General features: G+C 42.2%; 1 protein-coding gene across 3 annotated transcripts in view; it reads left to right on the top strand.

Annotated features, from left to right (window-relative positions):
- The window catches only part of TJP2 (tight junction protein 2), a 140,061-nt gene that overhangs the window by 215 nt on the left and 115,321 nt on the right, over positions 1 to 24,525 (top strand). Inside the window, exon 1 of one of the 3 annotated variants that reach the window (XM_066257133.1) lies at positions 31 to 179. The exons of the other annotated variants lie outside the window; for them this stretch is intronic. The gene's annotated coding sequence lies outside the window, so the exon portion shown is untranslated. Of the gene's footprint in view, positions 1 to 30; positions 180 to 24,525 lie in introns of those variants that run through there. 3 annotated transcript variants of the gene reach the window in all.

Here is a 24,525-nt window from a genome sequence, read left to right as displayed (position 1 = left end):
GAGCGGCGGCGGAACTTCCCCGCGCTGCCCGCCGCGCGGCGGGAACAGAGCCGCCCCAGGCGCGGCAGCCCTGTCTTGGGCGTCGCCAGGAGTCCTTCCTCCTGTACCAACTTTGGCAAGGGAGGGACTTGGCGGGTGAGGCGAGGCGCTTGCGCTCTTGATCCGACATGCGGACGGAGGTGAGGGGCAGCGCGAGTAAATGCAAGTTGATGCTTCCCCTGTCCCCCCCGCCCCCCATCTCCTTGAGGTCTACTTATTGAGCATTGATATTTTTCCTTCCTGGTGGATGCTTAGCTGACTTTAGCTTCCCCATACACCCGGGGGACGGCAGTGCATCATAGAGTTTCTCTTGGGGAATCGTTAGGAAGTGGGTTCGAGTACGCAACTGGGGCAACTTTACAGGTACCTGGGAGCCACTTTCTTTTTCCTATCTGGCCTTGCGCCATCACCCTCAAAGGATGGGGACTGCCTCACTTCCTGTTGAGTTTGTCTTTAACCAGATTTAAAGGGCCTCTGAGTTTCTGTTGGCACTACCAACCAGCGTTTGCAGTACTATCTGGAGGGGCCTGGAGCTAGTGCCGTGGGTTTACGCGGGGCGAGGGTTAGTTAGTTAGAAATCAGGTGTGGCTGCCTGAACTGCCGGCTGAGTTTCAGTTGCGGGGCTTGAGAACTCCCGCACACCTGCAAGCCAACTGCAGCCCCTGAGGTGCTCGCGGGCTCCGGCAGCCCGCAGGTCCGGGATCTGTGCCCCCAGCGGCAGAACTTTGCAAAACCCGTTTTTTTGTGTTTGTTTGTTTGTACTTTCTCACCCATTTGTAAGGGAAGGGCCGAGCTTGTCAACATGCTGGGCGTTCTCAGTATTCTAGAGCTTCTATAGGGAACTCAGTCAAAACAAGAGTTGGAAATCTTATGTTGGATAAAGGCCATTGAATTCCAGGCATTCCTCGAGCTTGAAAAGGGTATTTTCAAGACTGTTTTGAAGTCTGCAAGAGGGCTTTCTGCATAGCTAGCTGCCTCTCTCCTATCAACTGTCATTATCTGAAGCTGCTTCCTAGACCCCAAAATGGGTAGGTGGGTGGGTACTTTTGTGAGCCCCCTTCTGTGAGTCCTTCTATCCCAAGTTTCTCAATGCTTTTTTTTTTTTTTTTTTTAACAAACGGTGATTGGCTGGTAATTGGTTAAGGAACCAATTCGCTTTCAAGATATGATCAACGCTTTTTGTTTCCCGGTGAGAGGACCGGGTTCTAGATGGTCAGACTGATAGGGTCACATTCTGTTTACTTTCAAGTGCTCTGGGGACGTGCTGCTTCAAGTGAGGTCCCTGGTCCAGTAGCGGCATCACCTGGGGACTTGTTATAAATACAGGATCTTACATCTCCCCCTGATCGTGTTTACTTTGGCAGCACATATATTAGATCCCACCCTGACCTGCTGAATCAAGATCCTTAAGGGATCGTTTGTGTATTAACGTTTCAGAAGCACCAGTCTAGGCTTTCTGTTGGTGTAAGAAAGTGATTTTACATTTTCATCCAGTCCTACATTTGAACCTTTTTGCCAGACCAGGACAAACACATTACAGCTGGTGGATCACAGCCGTTCCACTCTGGGATGGCAGGTCCCTTGCAATATTTAGCGTACTAAATATTGCAACATGTTTAGCGTACTAGCTTGTGATTTTTTTCAATGCTTTTATTCTTTTGCTATTATTTTTATGTTAAAATATATACAACATAAAATTTACCATTCTAACCATTTTGAAGTGTACATTTCAGTAGTACAAAGTACATTCACAGTGTTGTACAACCCTTATCACTATCCATTTCCAGAACTTTTTCATCCCCCCACATTGTCCCCATCAAACAACACCTCATTTCCCCTTTCCCCAGCCCCTGACCTTTGGAGGGTGTTAGTATTTTTTTGTAGGGTACAGAAGAGGTTGATTAGGAATTTAAGGTAAAAGTAAAATTCATGTTCACAGAACATAAACAAACATTTGCAGATTCCTTGGTCATTGGTCTTGTGGACAAGGCACGCTAGTTCCAGATTCTTAGAGTGCAGGCGCTTTCTTTTAATAGCTACAACCCTGACCCGGGAGGGTTTCCTTTTTGGTTTGGCCGCAAAAGACTGGAGCCACCAAGGGCTCAAACTGCACTATTTGGCTAAGTGTGGATGCCTGTTGAAAGCTACCTCTGTGCTTTTATTTGTTTTTGTTTTCTTTTTTCTTTTTCTGAAGCTGGAAACGAGGAGAGACAGTCAGACTCCCGCATGCGCCCGACCGGGATCCACCCGGCACGCCAACCGGGGGCGATGCTCTGCCCCTCTGGGGCGACCAGAGCCACTCTAGCGCCTGGGGCAGAGGCCAAGGAGCCATCCCCAGCGCCCGGGCCATCTTTGCTCCAATGGAGCCTTGGCTGCGGGAGGGGAAGAGAGAGACAGAGAGGAAGGAGGGGAGGGGGGTAGAGAAGCAAATGGGCGCTTCTCCTATGTGCCCTGGCCGGGAATTGAACCCGGGTCCCCCGCGTGCCAGGCCGATGCTCTACCGCTGAGCCAACCGGCCAGGGCTACCTCTGTGCTTTTAATTGGCTTTATTTTAGATGGCCTGTCTATATTGGGTTTAATATTTTTTTAAAATATGGACTCAGATTCATTTTTGAAAGTAGTCACAATAAACCTTAAGAAAAAAAGTTGTTGGTTGGTATACAGAGGAAGGCACAGCAAGACTTCAGAAAGAGCCTGACTAGGTGGTAGCATCACCTGGGTGGTGGCGCAGTGGAGAGAGGATCGGACTGGGATGTGGAGGACCCAGGTTCGAGACGACACCGAGATTGTCAGCTTGAGCACAGGCTCATCTGGTTTGAGCAAAGCTCACCAGCTTGAGCCCAAGGTCGCTGGCTCGAGCAAGGGGTCACTCGGTCTGCTGTAGCCCTCCGGTCAAGGCACATATGAAAAATCAATCAATGAACAACAAAGGAGCCGCAACGAGGAGTTGATGTTTCTCATCTCTCTCCCTTCCTGTCTGTCTCTGTCTCTGCCAAAAAGAAAAAAGACTCCAGAAAGATTTGAAATAATTTTCTAAAATACCAGACTATTTTGTACTTTAATGTTAAATGAGTCTAATGGCCCAATGACGTTATTTCTAGCTGTAAAAATGTTTGTATAAAGGAGAAAAACCTTGCAATAATGAAAGTCACCTGCTTACACATGCTGAAAATTGTACAGTTTGTGGTTTGAGGATATGCTTTTTTCGTGAGAATGTAAATGTGAATTGGTAAACTAATAAAAATGATTTCATTTATGATTTAAGAGAGTCATTATTATAGATCAAGAATGTGGTTCAGAATACATAAGCTTCAGGGATATTGGGAAGATTTAATAAATAGCCAAATAATGGCAGATTCTTCAAATTCTTCCCAGATTGGTTTTTCTCTCTAATGCCCTCGACTTTTCTTACGAGCCTATCAACTTGTAGGAAGGAACTTACAGCTTCCTTTGATTGAAAAGGCCCTTTGAAGCGATGAGTGAAGGTCATTCAAATGGGCAAGATATGGCAGAAAATTCTCCTACTTCAAGAGTTTCTTGTATTCACAGAATTTCAGGTTGTTATTTCCTTTTCATTTTAGTAAGGCAAAAGAGAAAGGGTTTCCCCTAATCCACTATGTTTTCTTCTGAAATAGCAATATAATTCAGTGTTTTATTTGGCAAACATGCTATTTTGTAGTCCACACATCAGAAAAAAATGCCTTAGGCGGTTCAATCAATGGTTTTATCAGTGATTCTGTGCTGCCTGGAGCATCACTTGGGGAGTTTACTAAAAATGGAAACTCTTCCAGCTACTTCAGGCAGACTGAGTGAGAGTAACTGCATTGGAATCTGTAGGTTTAATCACACCTTGGGCCTGACCAGGTGGTGGCCATTGGATAGAGCCTTGGCCTGGGATGCAGAGGACCCAGGTTCAAAACCTGGAGGTTGCCTGCTTGAGCATAGGGTCACTGGCTTGAGTATGCAATCATAAACATGGCCCCATGGTTTCTGGCTTGAGCCTAAAGGTTGCTGGCTTGAACCCCAAGGTTGCTGGCTTAAGCCCAAGGTCTCTGGCCTGAGTAAAGGGGTCATTGGGTCAGCTGGAGCTCCCCAGTCAAGGCACATATGAGAAAGCAGTCAATGAACAACTAAGTGGCTGCAATGAAGAATTGATGCCTCTCATCTCTTTCCTTTCCTGTCTGTCTGTCTGTCTGTCTCTCTTTATCGCTTAAAAAAAAAAAAAAGAAAAGTCACATCTTGGGTGATTCCAATATGTAATTAGGTTTGGTAGTCAATAGAATTAACACACACACACTTATACACTGCTCACAAAAATTAGGGGATCAGGGAACGTGCATATACTCCAGTACTTTCAGCCTTTTATATAGTGCATTTTCACCAATGAAATAAAAGTTGGTTTTGTGGCTCATTTGCATAATTGAACAACTTTCTTTGACTTGTTTGCTTTTTTCTGATATTCTTGTTTAATAATAAAAAAATCAAATGCTTCTTTTTTTAATTGCTTCATATTCATTTTGAAATTTCCCCTAATTTTTGTGAGCAGTATATATATACACACACACGCAAAATAATATGTTGGAAAGTTAATCTGAAGGTACAAGACACAATTTTATATTAAACATGAAATAAAATTAGTGATGAAATCTTCCTTAAAATTAAGTAGTCATTGTTTCAGGTTTGGCAAATCCAGTCAACACCTTTGATGTTGATTATCATTGCTGAGATCTGAGCTTTAGAATTCTGAATGTCCCAAAGAACCTGCTGGTCTTAATAGGAGAGATCAAGGTAGTGGACTATTTGATTTAGCAACCACGAACATTTGTTGAGTGCCTATTGTGAATCAAGCATTTTAAAATATATTCTTATTAAATCTTTAAAATGACATTGAGAGTGGTATTTCTTTTTTTCTTTCTTTTTTTTTAGGTGAGAGGAGGGGAGATAGGCAGACTCCCACATGTGCCCCAACCAGGATCTACCTGGCCACCCCATATGGGGCTGACGCTCTCAAGTATTGAGCTATTTTTAGAGCCTGAGGCTGATGTGCTTGGAACAACAGAGCTATGCTCAGTGCTGGGGGTCATGCTTGAACCAGTCAAACCACTGGCTGTGGGGGGGGGAGTGGGTAAGAGGGAGGGAAGGAGGGAGAAGCAGATGGTTGCTTCTACCTGTATGCCCTGACTGGGAATTGAACCTGGGACATTCATATGCCAGGCTGACACTCTATCCACTGAGCCACTGGCCAGGGCTGAGAGTTCTCTTTCTTTTTTCCCTCACTTTACAGTTGACAAAACTAAAGCCAACCTGGGTCTTCCTACTGTATACCATGGTTCTTTCCATTGTTGTTCCATGTAGAATAGCAAAGTTCTGCCTGCTAACTTTCCTTCACTAGAGTCTATGTATGCAATTTATATCTTTTGGAACAGCAGGTACTACCTGCAGTTGGCCCTGAGGCAAATAAGGTGAGCCAAAACTGACATTCCAAAAGAGCAAAAAGTCCTTTCCCTGGTACTACATGACCTCTGATGAGTGATCAGATAGATTATACTTGGCTTGAATGTAGCATTAGTGCCCAGGTCCCAGAAAAATCAAGTCTGGGCATTGTCCTTATTGAGATCGGTCGCTGTGCCATTTCTGCATATTGGTTTGACAGTATCTGTGTGGCACCCCAAGATACTACAGAGTGTAGAAGAACGGGCACAGGAAGAACTGACATCAACCCTGACCAGCCAACTGAGTGGGAGTAAACCTCATAAATTTGGAGCTACCACATCCTGGAATGTAAAATTAGGGGAAGATAATTATCTTCCTCTGAGATTATGATAAGGACTCAAAAGGACCTTGTTTGTAAAAGTGCTTGTAAATTGTCAAGTGATAATAAAAAGCTATCTCTGTCATCATTTGGGAGAAATTTACAATACAAGGGAGACAGGAAAAGTCACACATTTGAGGTACCTGACACTTTTTAGTTAACCGAATTTATAATTCTCTTCTAGTTTTAGGCCATTAAAAAATTGTATTGAGATGTAATTCATGTGCCATACAATTTACCTATTTAAAGTGTATGATTTATTGGTTATGAATATATTTACAGAGTTGTACTACCATTACCACTATCAATTTTAGGACATTTTTATTACCCCAAAAAGAACAGAACTCCCCCATGAACCTCTTCCACTCTTTGTTTGGCAACTCCTAGTCCCCTGTGTCTTCCACCCTAAGCAACCACTAGTCTACATTCTATCTATAGATTTGCCTATTCTGGACATTTCCTATAAGTGGAACTATACATCATGTGATCCTATATGTCTGCCTTCTTTCACATAATATAATGTATTTAAGGTTTATCTACATTGTTGCATGTATCCATGTTTTATTCTTTTTATTGGGAAACAATATTCCATTGTATGTGTACCACATTTTGTTTATTCATCTCTTTTTTTGTTTGTTTGTTTGTATTTTTCTGAAGTTGGAAACGGGGAGGCAGTCAGACAGACTCCTGCATGCGCCTTACCGGGATCCACCCAGCACGCCCACCAGGGGGTGATGCTCTGCCCATCTGGGGCGTTGCTCTATTGCAACCAGAACCATTCTAGCGCCTGAGGCAGAGGCCACAGAGCCATCCTTAGCGCCCGGGCCAACTTTGCTCCAATGGAGCCTTGGCTGCAGGAGGGGAAGAGAGAGACAGAGAGGAAGGAGAAGGGGAGGGGTGGAGAAGCAGATGGGCGCTTCTCCTGTGTGCCCTGGCCGGGAATCGAACCTGGGACTACTGTACTACCACTGAGCCAACTGGCCAGGGCCTGTTTATTCATCTCTTGATGGACCTAGGGTTTGTTTCTAATTTTTTGGCTATTATGATTGATGCTAGTGTGAACATTTATGTACAAGCTATGAGGACGTGATTTTATTTCTTTTGTGTAGATACCTACAAGTGTAAAACATATAACTATACTGCTCACAAAACTAGGGGATATTTTATCACTTCATATTCATTTTGAAATATCCCCTAATTTTTGTGAGCAGTATATATATATGCTCACAATCTTAAATATATGATATTTAAGATTTTCAGGAACTGCCAGACTGTTTTCCAAAGTGGCTGCACCAGTTTACAGTCCCACCAGGAAGTATGAGGTTTCCATTTTCCTCACATTATCATCAACACTTTTTGTCTGTTTGTATTTTAGCCATCCTAGTTGATGTGAAGTGTTTTTGATTCATTCTTTTCTGATGGTTACTGATGTTGAACATCTTTTCATGTGCTTATTTAATATGCCATTCTTTTTTTTTTTTTTTTTTTTTTTTTTGTATTTTTCTGAAGCTGGAAACGGGGAGGCAGTCAGACAGACTCCCGCATGCGCCCAACCGGGATCCACCCAGCGCGCCCACCAGGGGGTGATGCTCTGCCCCTCTGGGGCGTCGCTCTGCCGCGACCAGAGCCACTCTAGCGCCTGGGGCAGAGGCCAAGGAGCCATCCCCAGCGCCCGGGCCATCTTTTGCTCCAATGGAGCCTCGGCTGCTGGAGGGGAAGAGAGAGACAGAGAAGAAGGAGAGGGCGAGGGGTGGAGAAGCAGATGGACGCCTCTCCTGTGTGCCCTGGCCAGGAATCGAACCCGGGACTTCCACACACCAGGCCGACGCTCTACCACTGAGCCAACCGGCCAGAGCCTAATATACCATTCTTTCTTGATTTTAAAAATTTCTTTTCTGAGGGAAGACTAAAAAGGAAATCAATATTTGTTTTGGGGGATTTTTTTTAGTAAGAGAGAGAGGGAGAGGGACAAACAGGAAGGGTGAGAAATGAGAAACATCAACTCATAGTTCTAGCACCTTAGTTGTTCATTGATTGCTTTCTTATATGTGCCTTGATGGGAGGGGGGCTCCAGTTGAGCCAGTGACCCCTTGCTCAAGCTGATGACTTTGGGCTTCAAGTTGGCGACCTTTGGGCTCAAGCCAGCAACCATGGGGTCATGTCTATGATCCCAGACTCAAGCCTGCGAATCCATGCTCTGGCTGGTGAGCCCACACTCAAGCTGGATGAGCCTATGATTAAGTCATGATCTTGGGTTCAAGCCTAGGTCTTCAGCATCCCAGGCTGACACTCTATCCACTGTGCTCCTGCCTGCTCGGGGATGGAAATCAGTTTTGAATAGATTCCCTAGTTTCAGAGGTTTAGAAGTATACTGAAAATGTAAATTGAGTTTATTGGTCTTTTGAAATTTATTTCAGTTTTGCCCCATCTTTCTATTTGCCTTAGGGCTTGACCTACTGCATGTAGTACTTTATGCTCCAAAGGATATGAGTGAAGAATTAAACACATAGCTTCTTGGAGGTGAAGGGGAGTAAGTAGGCAAGGACATATTATTCTACATGCTGAGCACCTCTCAAATGTTAATAACATACCAAGAAAATGCATTTGTGCCAATGTTGGACATTTTAAACACTTAAAAATATTGTTTGATACTGTGTTGATTAACATCTGTCCATTCTACTTGGTAAAAAAATGCAATGATATAATTTAACAGTCATATTAATAAGTTGTTTATGTATTTTATTAGGACATTCTTCACTTTATTTTTATGTACTCTGAAAAAGAGGGAGACCACTGGGCATTTTTGTATATGTTCTTGCCCATTTTTGTTCTTTCAAGCTTCATGGTAGCGTTTTACTTTCTATTGCCACGCACGGAATTATGATCTGCAGTTACAAATCAATGATGAATTTTTAAAATACCAGTTTCCCACTATATTGCATTTGGATTGCACTGTTTTGTTGTTGATTACTGGTAAATGTAGGCAGCATTAAGAGAAATAGGGAGATCAGCTGGATTTAGGAAAGTAAAATGACTTCCACTGAGAATTCTTGGAGACAGCCATGGGCTAGGCAGGTGGAAGTGTGTGATGCAGAGTGGTTCTCAACCAGGAACCTGTATCTGAGTCGCCTGGAGAGCAGGTTTAAACACACATCGCTGCCCCCCTCCCTGAGTTCTTAGTTCTTGATTCCATAGGTCTGGAGTCAGGGCCTGAGAACCTGCCCCTGAGACTCTGACAAGTACCCAGGTGATCCTGGCACTGCTGGTCAGGGCATCACACTTTGAAAACGGGGTTTGGAGGCATTTGGAACTGTATGACCAGAGCAAGAGTGAGGGAAGGGGTAAGGTTCGAGGTTGGCCTGGGTATCCTGTGCATACAGGAGCTTGGTGGAGCCAGGGAAGAGGGAACAACTCGGGGTTGGGGGTGCATAGATAAGTGCTAAGGACTGAAATGTAGAGATGCGGTGGGGGGGGGGTGGTGGCTGGAAGAAGAAAAGCCTCTGAGATGGGGAAGGTTGGGCAGAGGGTTGTAAAGACAGCAAGGCCAGTGAGGGCCCTACAGACAGTAAACAGGAGTGAGGGCGTGTCTGGGATGGATGTTGGCTACAGAGGAGGGACTGGGCCGTCTCCTGGATGGTAGGTGTGGTAGCAATACAGGCCTCACCTTTCCATCACTTTTCCGGAGTTCAGCATTACCAGGTAGTAGACTGTGCATCTTGAGGCCACAGGGTCAAGTGTGAATTTTCCTTCATAAAATAGTCCAAAGGCCACAGTCCTGGAGTCATGGCTGACCACTGTCCCTCCTCTTGCCTGTCACTGCTAATCATCATCAATTGGAAGCAAGCCAGGCTTTGTGATCCAGAAGCTGGAATCCTTTGTGCAAGCAGTGAGCGCTGAGGTTGAGTGTTCCTCCTCGCCCGCATTTGCCTGCCTACCTTAATAGCTTTAATATCTGTGCTACGGTGTGTCTAGTCTCCTTAGCATAACTTGTCTAAGCCGATTCCGAGAGTGGTGCTGACAGTCCCTGTTATGAAGGTCAAGGTCAGGTTTGCCACAGAAAAGAAATCCAGGGAGAGCAGTGGTCCACAGCTGTTGGGCCCTCTGAAATTGAGCTATATTCCACTTTTCCCGTGGTTTTACAAAATCGGGACAAACAGCCCCAAGTTTTATTTTATTAAATGGAATCCTCATTGTATCTCTCGGGTTTTGGAAAAAGGGCAAAGCCTGCCCCTGGGTGTTCTCTGTTGTCCTTTGGGGGCACGTTTTATTAGCAAAGTGAAAGGATTTATTTAATATCTGCAGTTGTAAAGTAACTGCCCAGCTCTGCCTGGGACATGTTGGTGTGGTCAACAGCTGAGGAGCAGCGGCCTACTTCAGACTCATCTGTTTTCCCCAGTCCCTCTTAGTCAGTTACACACTTTTCTATTCTCGCCTGGCCTCTGTAGGCCCTGGGTATGATTCCTCTGGTTAGCGGACAGGACTGGACAGACAGGAAGTGTTTCACCATCCTGCTTTTGTGGAGAGACAATCTCTCAGGAGCTCTGACACCACCTCCAGTTTCGATGATTCTTTAGAAGGACCCACAGGACTTAGCATGTAGTTGTACTCACCACTGTGATGATTACAATGAAGTCAGCAAAGGGGAAAAGTGCACTGTTGGAAGTCAGAGGAAACCAGGCGCAAGCTTCCGGCATCTTCTCCCAGTGGAGTCCCATAGGACATGCTTAATTCCAACAGCAACTGAATTGTGACAACACATGTGAAACATTGCCCACCAGGGAAGTTCATTAGAGACCCAGTGCCCAGGGGGTTTGTTCTTGGGACTTACTACCTTGGATTCCTTTGCATAGTATGTACGAAATGATCAGATTTTCAGAAGGAAAGCGGAGTGTATGATAAACTACATTGTTTGTGCCAATAGTTTAGGGACAGGGAGCCACTCTTATCAGTCCTGGGAATGGTGGAAACCTTCCCCAAATCGAACTTTCCTGATGCCAACCAAGAGCCAACCTTGTAAGCAGGCCTTTTAGAGGGTGTTAACTCTTCTGTGCACAGATGGGGATGAGGATGGAAAGTGTGGGTAGTGGGGAGTGCCCCGCCCTGGGACAGGGTCTGTCCATGCAGCTTCCAAGGCTGGTGCTGCAGGAGCTTTTTTCTCCTCTGACCGAAGCTGGACAGGAGAGAAGTGGACTTGGATTTTGCACTCAGATCTTGGTTTCAGGATAAGTATAAATATCATTCTTTTATAAAGAGACAGAGAAGAAAGGCAAGAGTACACATTGGCAGAGTTCAAAGCCCTGTTCATTCATGCATTCATTCACTCTTTTAAACAAAATTTAAATTTATTCATTTTAGAGAGTGGGGAGAGAAAGAGAGAGAGAAAAGGGGGAGGAGCAGGAAGCATCAACTTCCATTTGTACCGTGACCAGGCAAGCCTGGGGTTTTGAACTGGCGACCTCAGCGGTCCAGGTCAATGCTTTATCCACTGCTTTATCCACCACAGGTCAGGCCAGCATTCATTCACTCTTAACATTACTGTTGATGCCTGTATTCTGCCAGGCACTCTGCCAGGCGCTAGGGATACAGTGGTGAGCAGAGCAGAGTCTCTGCCTTCATGAGACTCTCATTCTCCAGGGTGACAAACACTAAAGAGGCAATGGCATTTCATTATGACGAGGGCATACTAAAGGCCCCAGGGCCCCTATGCAGGCATAATGGGTGTCAGAAAGCATGAATTTTGTAACCCGTATAGGAATCATACCTCCACTACTTATTACTTGAGTGGCCCTGGGTGGATGACTTAGTCATTTGGTGCCCGAGTTTCTTCATCTGCAAACGGGGAGAATTTACACCCATTTCTTAAGGTTAATGTGAGAACTAAACAAGGTAATACCTATAGAATACTTCCCTCAGTGGCTGGCACAGTGAACATGTTCACTAAAGAATGGTTTGGTGACATCTAGGAAGGGTGTGTTAGCCAGAGGGAATGGCATCTGCCATACCCCTGCTCTGAGCAGAGCCTGATGTCATAAGACATCCTTGCCCCCTTCCAGCTCTGGGCTTAGCGGTGCACCATGCACTGCCTTCCTGCCAGTTCACTCTGCTTGCTGGTCTGAGAACACTCTTTGCTGTTTTTGCTTATTTTAGCTCTTGACAATACATTTCCCTCTTCCTGAGATGCTCCAGATCCGTTTGTCTGCCTAAGAAATGTTGACTCATATTATTGAGATCTAACCCAGGTACCTTCTCTGTGAAGGCTTTCCAAGCTAAGATCCTAAGACAGAGTTGTCTTCTCTTTCCTTGGTCTCATTCCGTTCTACTGTCACTCACATCTCTGTTATAACATTCTGGGTTGCAGTTACTTGTCACTCTCTTAGACTGGGTGATTCTCTTGGGCAGAGATGGTTTGGTATTAATTGTATGTTCAGTGTCAATCAGAGTGTTTGATAGGGAGGAGCTCAGTGGTTGTCCAGGGAGAGAATGAATGAATGAGTGTTAGGTTGGATTAGAAAGGTCAACAGGAAATTGATGCAATGTCAGCAAAATAGGTCTCTGCCTTCAGAATAGAGCTTACCGTGTAGGGGGAGGGGGAATGGATGTAAACAGGTAAACACAAATATAGAATTAGATACTGAGAAGTGATTCAAGGCAAACAGTCTGGTCCAGCAGCAGGTACAAGGGGAGCTAGAACAAAGAGAAATGGGAGTTCCAAATGTCTATTCCCTGGGCAGTGTTCAGTTATCTTCTGGAGGCTGGAAAGACTGGTCAGGTAGGAAGCCACACCAGGAATCCTCCACATGGGGCTAGAAAGGCGGATCAAAGGTTTCCTGTACCTCAGTTGCCAAAGGGAAGGGACCACAGGAGATCTAAGTGGACACTTGAAAAGTCAAAGTGACCCACATGGGAGAGCATGGAAAACTGGGGGTTTGTATTTGTAGATTTAATTTGATTCTCCCAAAGTCTTAACAAGTAGGTGATATTATTATCCCCTGTTTACAGATGAGTAAACTGAGGCCCAGAGATGAAAAGATTTGCCCAGGTCACACAGCTAACTAAGTGTGAAGCTGAGATTCAAATGCAGGCAATCTGGTTCTGGAATGTAGGATCTTAGCCATTACACCTTGCTGACTCTTAATTATGAAGTAAACCCTAATATTATTGGCTGTCTATTATATGCTGGTTCCTGAGCAAGGAGAGACACTAGAGATACAAAGATAAGTATGACTTCGTACTACTACTTAGGTCATCATAGAATACTGAGGAAAACAGGCCTGTAAAAATGTGATTTTTTAGAAAAAGATGTTACTCATTGATTTCAGAAAGAAGAGAGAGAGAGAGAGAGAGAGAGAGAGAGAGAGAAAGGGGGATAGGAATGGCAGTTGCTTCTCACATGTGCCCTGACCAGGCAAGCTGAGGAATTTGAATTGGCAACCTCAGTGTTCCAGGTCAACACTTTATCCATTGTGCCACCACAGGTCAGGCTGTGATTTAAAAAAAAAGAAAATGTTTATTTTATTGATTTTAGAGAGAGGAAGGAAGAGAGTAGGAGAGAGATAGGAATATTTGTTTTTGTATGTGACCTGACCGGGGATCAAACTGGCAACCTCTGAGCTTAAAAATGTGATGTTTGAAGTCAAGTATTATTTATTGAGACTAACAAGAAATTTCCTTTACCTTTCTTTTTACTATAGTATATTGAATGATTGGCAGAGAGAAGTGTTTTGTTATTTCAAATGTGTGGTGACAAACTGTTCACAAAAAACTATATTGTTTAGGGAATAGTGGGCTGACTCATTAAGCTAACACTATTTATTCTTTTTTTAAAAATTTATTTATTAAATTTAATGCAGTGACATTGATAAATCAGGGTACATATGTTGAGAGAAAGCATCTCTAGATTATTTTGACATTTGATTGTGCTGTATACCCCTCACCCAAAGTCAAATTGTCTTCTGTCACCTTCTATCTGGTTTTCTTTGTGCCCCTCCCCTCTCCCAACCCCTCTCTCCTTCTTCGCCCCCTCCCCCCAATCCCCACCCCTGTTGCCATCACATTCTTGTTCATGTCTCTGAGTCTCATTTTTATGTCCCTTCTGTGTATGGATTCATATAGTTCTTAGTTTTTTTCTGATTTACTTATTTCACTCCGTATAATGTTATCAAGGTCCATCCATGCTAACACTATTTATTCTTGTAAGAGTTTATAATATAATGAGACTTAATGATGGTAACAGGTATCCTAAAATGTATAATACTATCAAGATGCAATTTGAGAAAAAATAGACATATTTAGTAAAAAAAATAAGGGTTTTAAACTGAAAATATAGATAATTTAGAAATATGTTACTGGAAAATGTAAAATGAAATGACTTAAAAACCTGTGACATTTCAGGACTTTGACCATTAGGGCCACATGAAAGTTAGTTTAGTGACTCCAGGAGGTAACTCACTTTTATCTTCTGTGTGGGGGTGTCTAGGGAAAAACCCAGCTTATGAGGGGAAGATAAGAAGGACAGTGATCCATTGATGGGAAGCCATCTTGGCGATGGTGGTGGTAGGGCCTTCTGGAGGAGTATTTTGCCACAAACTCCACATTTGGATCCACCAAAAAACAGCGGATTTGGGAAAGGGGAGGAGAAGAGGAAAGCCTGCAGCCAGCAGGAGGATGGTGAGGGGAGAGGGTGAGAGCCTTCTGTCTCAGAGGAAGCACCCAATGTCCAAGGGTCAGGGAGCAAAGGGTCTGTCTGGATTATCAGATGCACGTGGACCCACTCTGGAAGGCACTAGGACAGAGTAGTAGCTTGAATATTGGCTGTGCCACTGAGGAGCTGTACAATGTAGGGCAGGTTTCTCAACTCTGAGCCTCAGATTCCTCCTTATAGAAAATGGTCATTAATTTTGCCTTCTCCTTGAATTGATGTGACACAAGTCTTATCGCTACTTTACTTATTTTGTGTCTCAGGTAAGCAACCTTTGTTCTTGAAAGGGGAGGATTTTGTCCTGCCTCAATCATGAGCCAGTGGTGGGATTCAAATAATTTAACAATTGGTTCTCTGCTCTAATGACTGTTTTAAGTATAAAAAAATGATATACTGAAAGGTAGTTTATTTTATGCATTTAATACTTAAAGAAGAACAATAAAAGAGACACACAAAACTAGATTATCAGGAAGAGTCTTAAAATTTTAATGAAAAAATATTAAATGATACCTGACAAAAGAAAATAAAACTGTTATTTAAGATATTTCCATATTGCTTCTTGACTGGCAATTTTTTCCTCACTTGCAACTTTTTCCACCTATTACTATGGGCACTTAGAATACGCTGTTGTGCAGATGAATGTTACAAAAGAGTAGGGAGTGTAAATTTGTGATTTCCACATTGGGTGGCTGCCCAGGCACCCACCTTAAAGAGAACCCTGATTACAAGTGCCATTTTAACAACTGGTTCCCTAAACTCAACAAAAAAGTAGGTATCGGATCTGCAGAACCACTGCGAATTGGCTGAATCCCGCTACTGTCATGAACTCTTTTTTTCAAGGGGCAGAATATGGCTTTGAGAAGAGTGGATCTTTCTAGCTTTTCTTCAACGTCTTTGCATCTTTTTCTGGAGGTTTCCAGCTCCTTATAGTCACAGTTCATTTTGTTTTTTAATTACAGATGACTTTTATATTACTATACTGCTCACAAAAATTAGGGGATATTTCAAAATGAATATGAAGCAATAAAATATCACCTAAGTTTTGTGAGCAATATAGTTTTAAGTGTACAGCATAGTGGATAGACATATAATTTACAAAGTGTCCCCCGCCCCGATATTTCTATTACCTGCCTGGCACCATACATAGTTATTACAATAATACTGACTATATTTCCTGTGTTGTAGTTTACATCCCATGACTATTTTGTAACTGCCAATCTGAACTTCTCAATCCCTTCACTTTTTTCACCCAGTCCCTCATACCCGCTCCTATCTGGCAATGCTCAATTTGTTTTCTGTTTTTATGAGTCTGTCTCTGTTTTGTTTATTTTGTTCTTTAGATTCCACATATAAGGGGAAAAGGCGAAAGCCCGGGAACTGGCAGAGACCCACGGCTGAGCCAAGGTGCTCAACCATGCCCACGGTGCCGAGGCTTGCGGCTCCAGCACTGCACTCAGTCCCACCTGTGGGGGCGGGGAGACTGAGGCCTGCCAAGTCTTGTAGACCCAGGCACATGAACACAGCCCCTCCTATGGAGGAGAGGTGGAAATTGCAGCTATACAGCCTCAGCAGGCTGGCACTGGCAATGCCAATACCCAAATGCCTGAGGCAGTGGCAGAGGGGGTGGTGGGCCTGCAGACAGACCACACCTAGGGAACACAGGCTACACGCATTGGACTCCACTGGCCACATCCTTCTTATAAACAGGTATAATGGGAAGGCAGAGAAATGCCACCCAAATGAATAAAGAGAAATCTGCAGAAAAGGACCTAAATTAATCAGATATAACCAAATTACCAGATGCAGAGTTTAAAATAACGATTGTTAGGATGCTCAAAGATCTTAGAACAACAATAGATGGTCATAATGAACAACTAAATAAAGAGATAGCAAGTATAAAAAAGGACATTGAAATAATAAAAAAGAATCAGTCAGAAATGACAAATACAATAACAGAAATGAAGATCACAATGAAAGGAATTAAAAGCAGGATGGATGAAGCTGAGAATTGAGTCAGCGAGTGAGAGGACAAGATAAACAAAGGCACGGAAGTAGAGCAGCAAAAAGAAAAGAAACTCAAAAAGTCTGAGGAAACTCTAAGCTCTGTGACAACATGAAGAGAAATAACATCTATTATACTTCATAGGGGTTCCTGAAGAAGAAGAGAAAGAACAAGGAATAGAGACTTTGTTCAATCAAATCATAGCTGAAAACTTCCCTAAATTGATGTAGGAAAAAGTCACACAAGTTCAAGAAGCACAGAGAACTCCATTAAAGAGAAACCCAAAGAAATCTACACCAAGACACATTCTAATTAAAATACCAAAGCTAGGAGATAAAGAGAAAATATTAAAACCTGCTAGAGAAAAAAAGGCTATAATTTACAAAGGAGCCCCAATAAGGATGACATCCGACTTCTCAACAGAAATATTTGAGGCCAGAAGGGAATGGCAAGAAATATTCAAAGTAATGCAGAACAGGAACCTACAACCAAGACTACTTTATCCAGCAAGGCTATCATTTAAAATTGAAGGAGAAATAAAAAGCTTCCCAGACCAAAAAAAACCCTCCAGGAATTCATTACAACCAAATCAGTGCTGCAAGAAATGTTAAGGGGCCTGTTGTAAACAGATCGGGGGGTGGGGGGGTGGGGAAGAATATAGCAAAAGTAGAATACAGTTTTAAAGAATAAAATGGCAATAAACAACTACATATCAATAATAACCTTAGATGTAAATGGATTAAGTGACCCAATCAAAAGACATAGGGTAGCTGTGTAGATAAGAAAACAGGACCCATACATATGCTGTCTACAAGAGACACACCTCAAAACAAAAGATGTACATAGACTGAAGGTAAAAGGATAGAAAAAAATATTTCATGCAAATGGAAATGGGAAAAAAAAAAGCTGTGGTAGCAATACTTAGATCAGAAAAAATGGACTTTAAAACTAAGGCTATAGTAAGAAATAAAGAAGGTCACTACATAATGATAAAGAGAGCAATCCAATAGGAAAATATAACCATTATAAATATCTACACACCTAATATAGGAACACCTAAATATATAAAGCAGACTTTGATGGATATAAAGGGTGAGATCAACAGCAATACTGTAATAGTATGGGATTTCAATACCCCACTAATATCACTAGATAGATCATCAAGAAAGAAAATTAACAAAGGAACAGCAGACTTAAAGTACACACTAGATCAACTGGATTTAATAGATATCTTCTGAACCTTTCACCCTAAAGCAGCAGAATAAACATTCTTATCAAATGCTCATGGTACATTATTTAGGATAGACCACATGTTAGGGCACAAAAGTGGTCTTAACAAATTTAAGAAGATTGAAATCATATCAAGCATTTTCTCTGATCATAATAGCGTGAAACTAGAAATCAACAAAAACAGAAAAACTGAAAAATCCTCAAACACTTGGAAATTAAATAGCATGTTATTAAATAACGAATGGGTTAACAATGAGATCAATGAAGAAATAAAAAAATTCCTAGAAACGAATGATAATGAGCATACAACAACTCAAAATGTATGAGACACAGCAAAAGCAGTACTGAGAGGGAAGTTAATAGCATTACAAGCATACCTTAAGAAGCTAGAAAAAGCTCTAATAAACAACTTAACCCTGCATCTAAAAGAACTAGAAGAACAGCAAGTAAAGCCCTGAGGTAGTAGAAGGAAGGAAATAATAAAGATCAGAGCAGAAATAAATGACATAGAGGCTAGAGAAACAATACAGAGGATCAATGAAACCAGGAGCTGGTTCTTTGAAAAGGTAAACAAGATCGACGAACCTTTAACTAGACTCACAAAGAAAAAAAGAGAGAGGACTCAAATAAATAAAATTAGAAATGAGAGTGGAGAAATAACAACTGACACAATAGAAATACAAAGGATTGTAAGAAAATACTATGAAGAACTGTATGCCAAAAAATTAAGACAACCTAGATGAAATGGACAAATTCCTTGAAACATATAATCTTTTAAAAATCAATCTGGAAGAATCAGAAAACCTAAACAGACCAATTACAACAAATGAGATCGAAACAATTATCAAAAAACTCCCATTAAACAGCCCTGGCCGGTTGGCTCAGTGGTAGAGCGTCGGCCTAGCGTGCGGAGGACCTGGGTTCGATTCCCGGCCAGGGCACACAGGAGAAGCGCCCATTTGCTTCTCCACCCCTCCGCCGCGCTTTCCTCTCTGTCTCTCTCTTCCCCTCCCGCAGCCAAGGCTCCATTGGAGCAAAGATGGCCCGGGTGCTGGGGATGGCTCTGTGGCCTCTGCCTCAGGCGCTAGAGTGACTCTGGTCGCAACATGGCGATGCCCAGGATGGGCAGATTATCGCCCCCTGGTGGGCAGAGCATCGCCCCATGGTGGGCGTGCCAAGTGGATCCCGGTTGGGCGCATGCGGGAGTCTGTCTGACTGTCTCTCCCCGTTTCCAGCTTCAGAAAAATGAAAAAAAAAACAACAACTTCCATTAAACAAAAGCTCTGGGTCAGATGGCTTTACAAGTGAATTTTACCAAATATTCAAAGAAGAACTAACTCCTATTCTTCTCAAGCTATTTCAAAAAATTCAAGAGGAAGGAAGACTTCTAAACTCCTTTTATGAGACGAGCATAATTTTGATTCCAAAACCAGGCAAAGACAACACAAAGAAAGAAAATTATAGGCTGATATCCCTGATGAATTTAGATGCTAAAATCCTCAACAAAATATTAGCAAACCAGATCCAGCAATATATGAAAAATCATACACTATGATCAAGTGGGCTTTACTCTGGGGAGGCAAGGCTGGTACAATATTCGCAAATCAATCAATGTGATTCATCACATAAACAAAAGGAAGGAGAAAAACCACATGATAATTTCAATAGATGCAGAAAAAGCATTTGATAAAATCCAGCACCCATTCATGATCAAAACTCTCAGCAAAGTGGGAATACAGGGTACATACCTCAACATGATAAAGGCCATCTATGACAAACCCATAGCCAACATCATACTCAATAGGCAAAAATTAAAAGCAATCCCCTTAAGATCAGGAACAAGGCAGGGATGCCCCCTTTTACCCCTCTTATTCAACATAGTTCTGGAAGTCCTAGCCACAGCAATCGACAAGAAGAAGAAATAAAAGGCATCCAAATTGGAAAAGAAGTAAAACTATCATTATTTTTAGATGATTTGATATTGTATGTAGAAAACCCTAAAGTCTCAGTCAAAATACTACTGGACCTGATAAATGAATTCAGCAAGGTGGCAGGATATAAAATTAATACTCAGAAATCAGAGGCATTTTTATACACCAACAATGAACTGTCAGAAAGAGAAATTAAGGAAACAATTCCCTTCACTATTGCAACAACAAAAAAATAACGTAGGAGTAAATTTAACCAAGGAGATTAAAGAGTTGTACTTGGAAAATTATACAACATTGATAAAAGAAATCAAGGAAGATACTAACAAGTGGAAGCATATACAATGATCATGGTTAGGTAGAATAAACATCATTAAAATGTCTGTATTACCCAAAGCAATTTATAAATTCAATGCAATACCAATTGAAATACCAATGACATACTTCAAAGATTTAGAACACATATTCCAAAAATTTATACGGAACCAAAAAAGAACATGAATAGCCTCAGCAATCTTGAAAAGGAAGAATAAAGTGGGAGGTATCACACTTCCTGATATCAGGTTATACTACAAGGCCATTGTACTCAAAACAGCCTGGTACTGGCATAAGAACAGGCATATAGATGAATGGGACAGAACAGAGAACCCAGAAATAAACCCACACCTTTATGGACAACTGATATTTGACAAAGGGGGTAAGAGCATACAGTGGAGTAATGACAGCCTCTTTAACAAATGGTGTTGGGAAAATTGGACATCTACCTGCAAAAAAATGAAACTAGACCACCAACTTACACCATTTACAGAAACAAACTCAAAATGGATAAAAGACTTAAATGTAAGTCGTGAAACCATAAGCATCTTAGAAGAAAACATAGGCAGTAAGTTCTCCAACATCTCTCGCAGCAATATATTCACTGATTTATCTCCACAGGCAAGTGAAATAAAAGACAGGATAAACAAATGGGACTTTATCAAACTAAAAAGCTTCTGCACAGCTAAAGACAATAAGAACAGAATAAAAAGACAAAGTATACAATGGAAGAACATATTTGACAATATGTCTGATAAGGGGTTAATAACCAAAATTTATAAAGAACTTGTAAAACTCAACACCAGGAAGACAAACAATCCAATCAAAAAATGGGCAAAAGAAATGAATAAACACTTCTCCAAAGAGGACATACAGATGGCCAATGGGCAGATGAAAAAATGCTTAACATCACTAGTCATTAGAGAAGTGCAAATTAAAACCACAATGGGATATCACCACATACCAGTCAGAATGGCGCTCATCAACAAAACAACACAGAATAAGTGTGGAGAAAAGGGAACCCTCCTGCACTGCTGGTGGGAATGCAGACTGGTACAGCCACTATGGAAACCAGTATGGAGATTCCTCAAAGAATTAAAAATTGAACTGCCTTTTCACCTAGCTATTCCACTTTTAGTAATATACCCCAAGAACATCAAGCACTGTTTTAAAAGGAGAAATGCACCCCCACGTTTATTTCAGCATTGTTCACAATAGTGAAGTTCTGGAAACAGCCCAAGTGTCCGTCAGTGGACGAGTGGATTAAAAAGAAGTGGTACATATATACAGTGGAATACTATGGGGCCATGAAAAAGAAGGAAATCTTACTTTTTGTGACAACATGGATGGACCTGGAAACTATTATGTTCAGTAAAATAAGCCAGGCAGAAAAAGAAAAATATCTTATCACTTTACTCATTTGAGGAATCCAATGAACAATGTGAACTGAGAAACGGAATTGAGACAGAGGAGGGATCAAAGAAACCAGAGGAAAAGAGGACAGAGGGAAAGGGGATGATAGGATGGGATAAACCTGAAGGGAAGGGGGGAGGGCGCTATGGGGAGGGGAGAAAGGGAGATGTTGAGGGGAATACGGGGGAGGGGAATGCACTCGGGGGAACACTAGAATCTATGTAAACACAATAAATTAAAATCAATAAAAAAAAAGATTCCACATAGAAATGAAATCATGGTATATGTCTTTCTCTGATTGACTTATTTCACTTAGCATATTTTCTAGGACCATTCATGTTGTCACAAATGGCAAGATTTCATTTATTTTTATGGCTAAATCATATTTCATTGTATACATGCACCACTTCTTTTTTATCCATTTGTCTGTTGATGGACAACACTTGGGTTGTTTCCATAAATTGGCTATCTTAACTAATCTGCAGTGAACATAGGTGTGCATATATTCTTTCAAATTAGTATTTGAATATATTCCCACAGTGGAATCGCCAGGTTATTAGGTAGTTCCATTTTTATTCTTTTTGAGGTAACTCTATTTTTTTTGCATAGTGGTTGCACCAATCAGCATTCTTCCCAACAGTGCATGAAGGTTGCCTTTTCTCTTCATCCTCGCCAACACTTTTTGATTGTTGATTTATTGGTAATAACCATTTTGACAGGGGTGAGGTGATATCTCATTGTTGTTTTAATTTGCATTTCTCTGATGATTATTGACATTGAGCATCTTTTCATATGTCTATTGACCATCTTTATAGTCTCTTTAGAGAAGTGTCTATTTGGGTCCTATGCCTATTTTTTAATTTGGTTGAGTTTTTTGGGGTTTTTTTGTATTTTTCTGAAGTTGGAAACTGGGAGGCAGTCAGACAGACTCCCGCGTGCGCCCCACCGGGATCCACCCGGCATGCCCACCAGGGGGCGATGCTCTGCCCATCTTGAGGCATTGCTCTGCCGCAACCAGAGCCATTCTAGTGCCTGAGGCAGAAGCCATAGAGCCATCCTCAGTGCCCGGGCCAACTTTGCTCCAGTGGAGCCTCAGCTGCACGAGGGGAAGAGAGAGACAGAGAGGAAGGAGAGGGGGAGGGGTGGAGAAGCAGATGGGCACTTCTCCTGTGTGCCCTGGCGGGGAATCGAACCCGGGACTCCTGCACGCCAGGTCGACGCTCTACCACTGAGCCAACCGGCCAGGGCCTGGTGTTGAGTTTTTTAAGTTCTATTTAGTGAGCAAGCAAGAGAGAGAGAGAAAGAGAGAGAGACAGTGAGAGAGATGAGAAGCATCAATTTGTAGTTGTGTCCAGTGGTAGGATTCAGCCGATTTGCACCGGTTTGGCAGAACCAATACCTAATTTTTTGTTGAGTTAGGGGAACCGCTTGTTAAAATGGCACTTGTAATCAGGGTTCTCTCTAAGGTGGGTGCCTGGGCAGCAGCCTAATGTGGAAATCACGAATTTATATTCCTTACTCTTTTTTAACACTCATCTGTCCAACAGAGCATTCTAAATACCCGTAATAATGTTTATTCCATCCACAGGGTGAAAAAATTCAAGTGAGGATGCAGTCAAGAAGGAAAATGGAAATATCTTAACAGTTTTACTGTTTTTTGTGAAGTATTATTTAATATTTTTTAATTAATATTTTTAAAGACTTTATTAATTCATTTTAGAGAGAAGAGAGAGAAAGAAGGAGGGAGGAACAGGAAGCATCAACTTCCATATGTGCCCTGACTGGGCAAACCCAGGGTTTTGAACTGGCGACCTCAGCATTCCAGGTTGACGCTTTATCCACTGCGCCACCACAGGTCAGGCTATGTGCCTGTTTTTATGCCAGTACCAGGCTATTTTGATCACAATGCCTCGTGGTATAGTTTGATAATGGGCATTGTGATACCTCCAACTTTTGATTACTGCTTCAATTTCATTAGTTATAATTGGTCTGTTCAGATTTTCTGTTTCTTTTTATTCAGTTTTCGGAGAGTGTATGTTTCTGTGAATTTATTGATTTCTTCCAGATTGTTCAATTTGTTGGCATGTTGTTGTTTGTAATACTTTTTGCTTTTAATTACTCTGTAGCAGAGGTTTAAAATCCGGGAATATTGTAAGGAAGAACCTCCTTAGTTGGTGGGTACCCCCTGAACTGGACCCCAAGGCCCAAAGTTCCTCTCTTTTTTAAGGGTCTCCATGACTCCTTGAACCCCTGGGTCCCTGTACCCTTCAGCCAGCCAGCCTTCCAGTCTCTGTTTTTCCTCGGACACCGCTCCGCCTTGGACTTTTTTGGTTCTTTCACTGTGTGTCAAAGGCAGCTGTAGCTGCAAGGGACGGTCAGGTTTGCAAGTACACCTTGTTCTTGCCTGCAGAGAAATGACTGAGGAAGAATTCTTGAAGAGGTTTTGGGAACAGAAGGATAGATGGGAGAGTGAAAGGGAGGGAAGAGATGAGGAGCTGACATCCATTGATGCATGTAACATTATCTAATTCGTTATTAAAACTGCCCCTGTGATATGGTCTTATTCCAGTTGTACAGAGGATGAAACAGGTTTAGAAGGGTCAAGTATCTTGTACAAGATTACAAGGTGTTAAACAGCAGTAGTGGGATTTAAATCAAGCTTTTCCATTTAACCACAGCTCTCTTTCCCTTTGTCATGGATGGAGTTGGTATGACTGAGCGCCACTAGAACGGGTGAGAATGGCTCCGAGGTCTCAGGTCAGGAGAATCAGGAGGGGGATACAGGAAACGAAAAGGCAAGAGGCCGCTGCTGCTGGGGGCTGGGCAGTGGCTGTTTCAGTATCTATTGGATTAGTAGGAGGACAGAATTGGAATGTCAGATTTGGTGGCATCCAGTTCAAGCTAATAATTTAAACCCAGTAGTGAGTGCATTCTGAGGATGACTGAGGAGAAGGGGCTAGTTTGGGCTACAGAGGCCTGAGTCTAGGAGAGCCACAACTAATCTTGAACTCTTTAATAATTCTTTTTATACATGTAGCCTGTTTTTCTTAGTGTTCTGATGGATTGCCTGAGTAGCAAATATGTAAAT

The sequence above is a fragment of the Saccopteryx bilineata genome, chromosome 2 (genome assembly GCF_036850765.1).
Source record: "Saccopteryx bilineata isolate mSacBil1 chromosome 2, mSacBil1_pri_phased_curated, whole genome shotgun sequence".
Lineage (NCBI taxonomy): Eukaryota > Metazoa > Chordata > Mammalia > Chiroptera > Emballonuridae > Saccopteryx > Saccopteryx bilineata.
The sequence above is the reverse complement of the archived record's forward strand: the minus strand, read 5'-3'. Positions and strand labels throughout refer to the sequence as shown.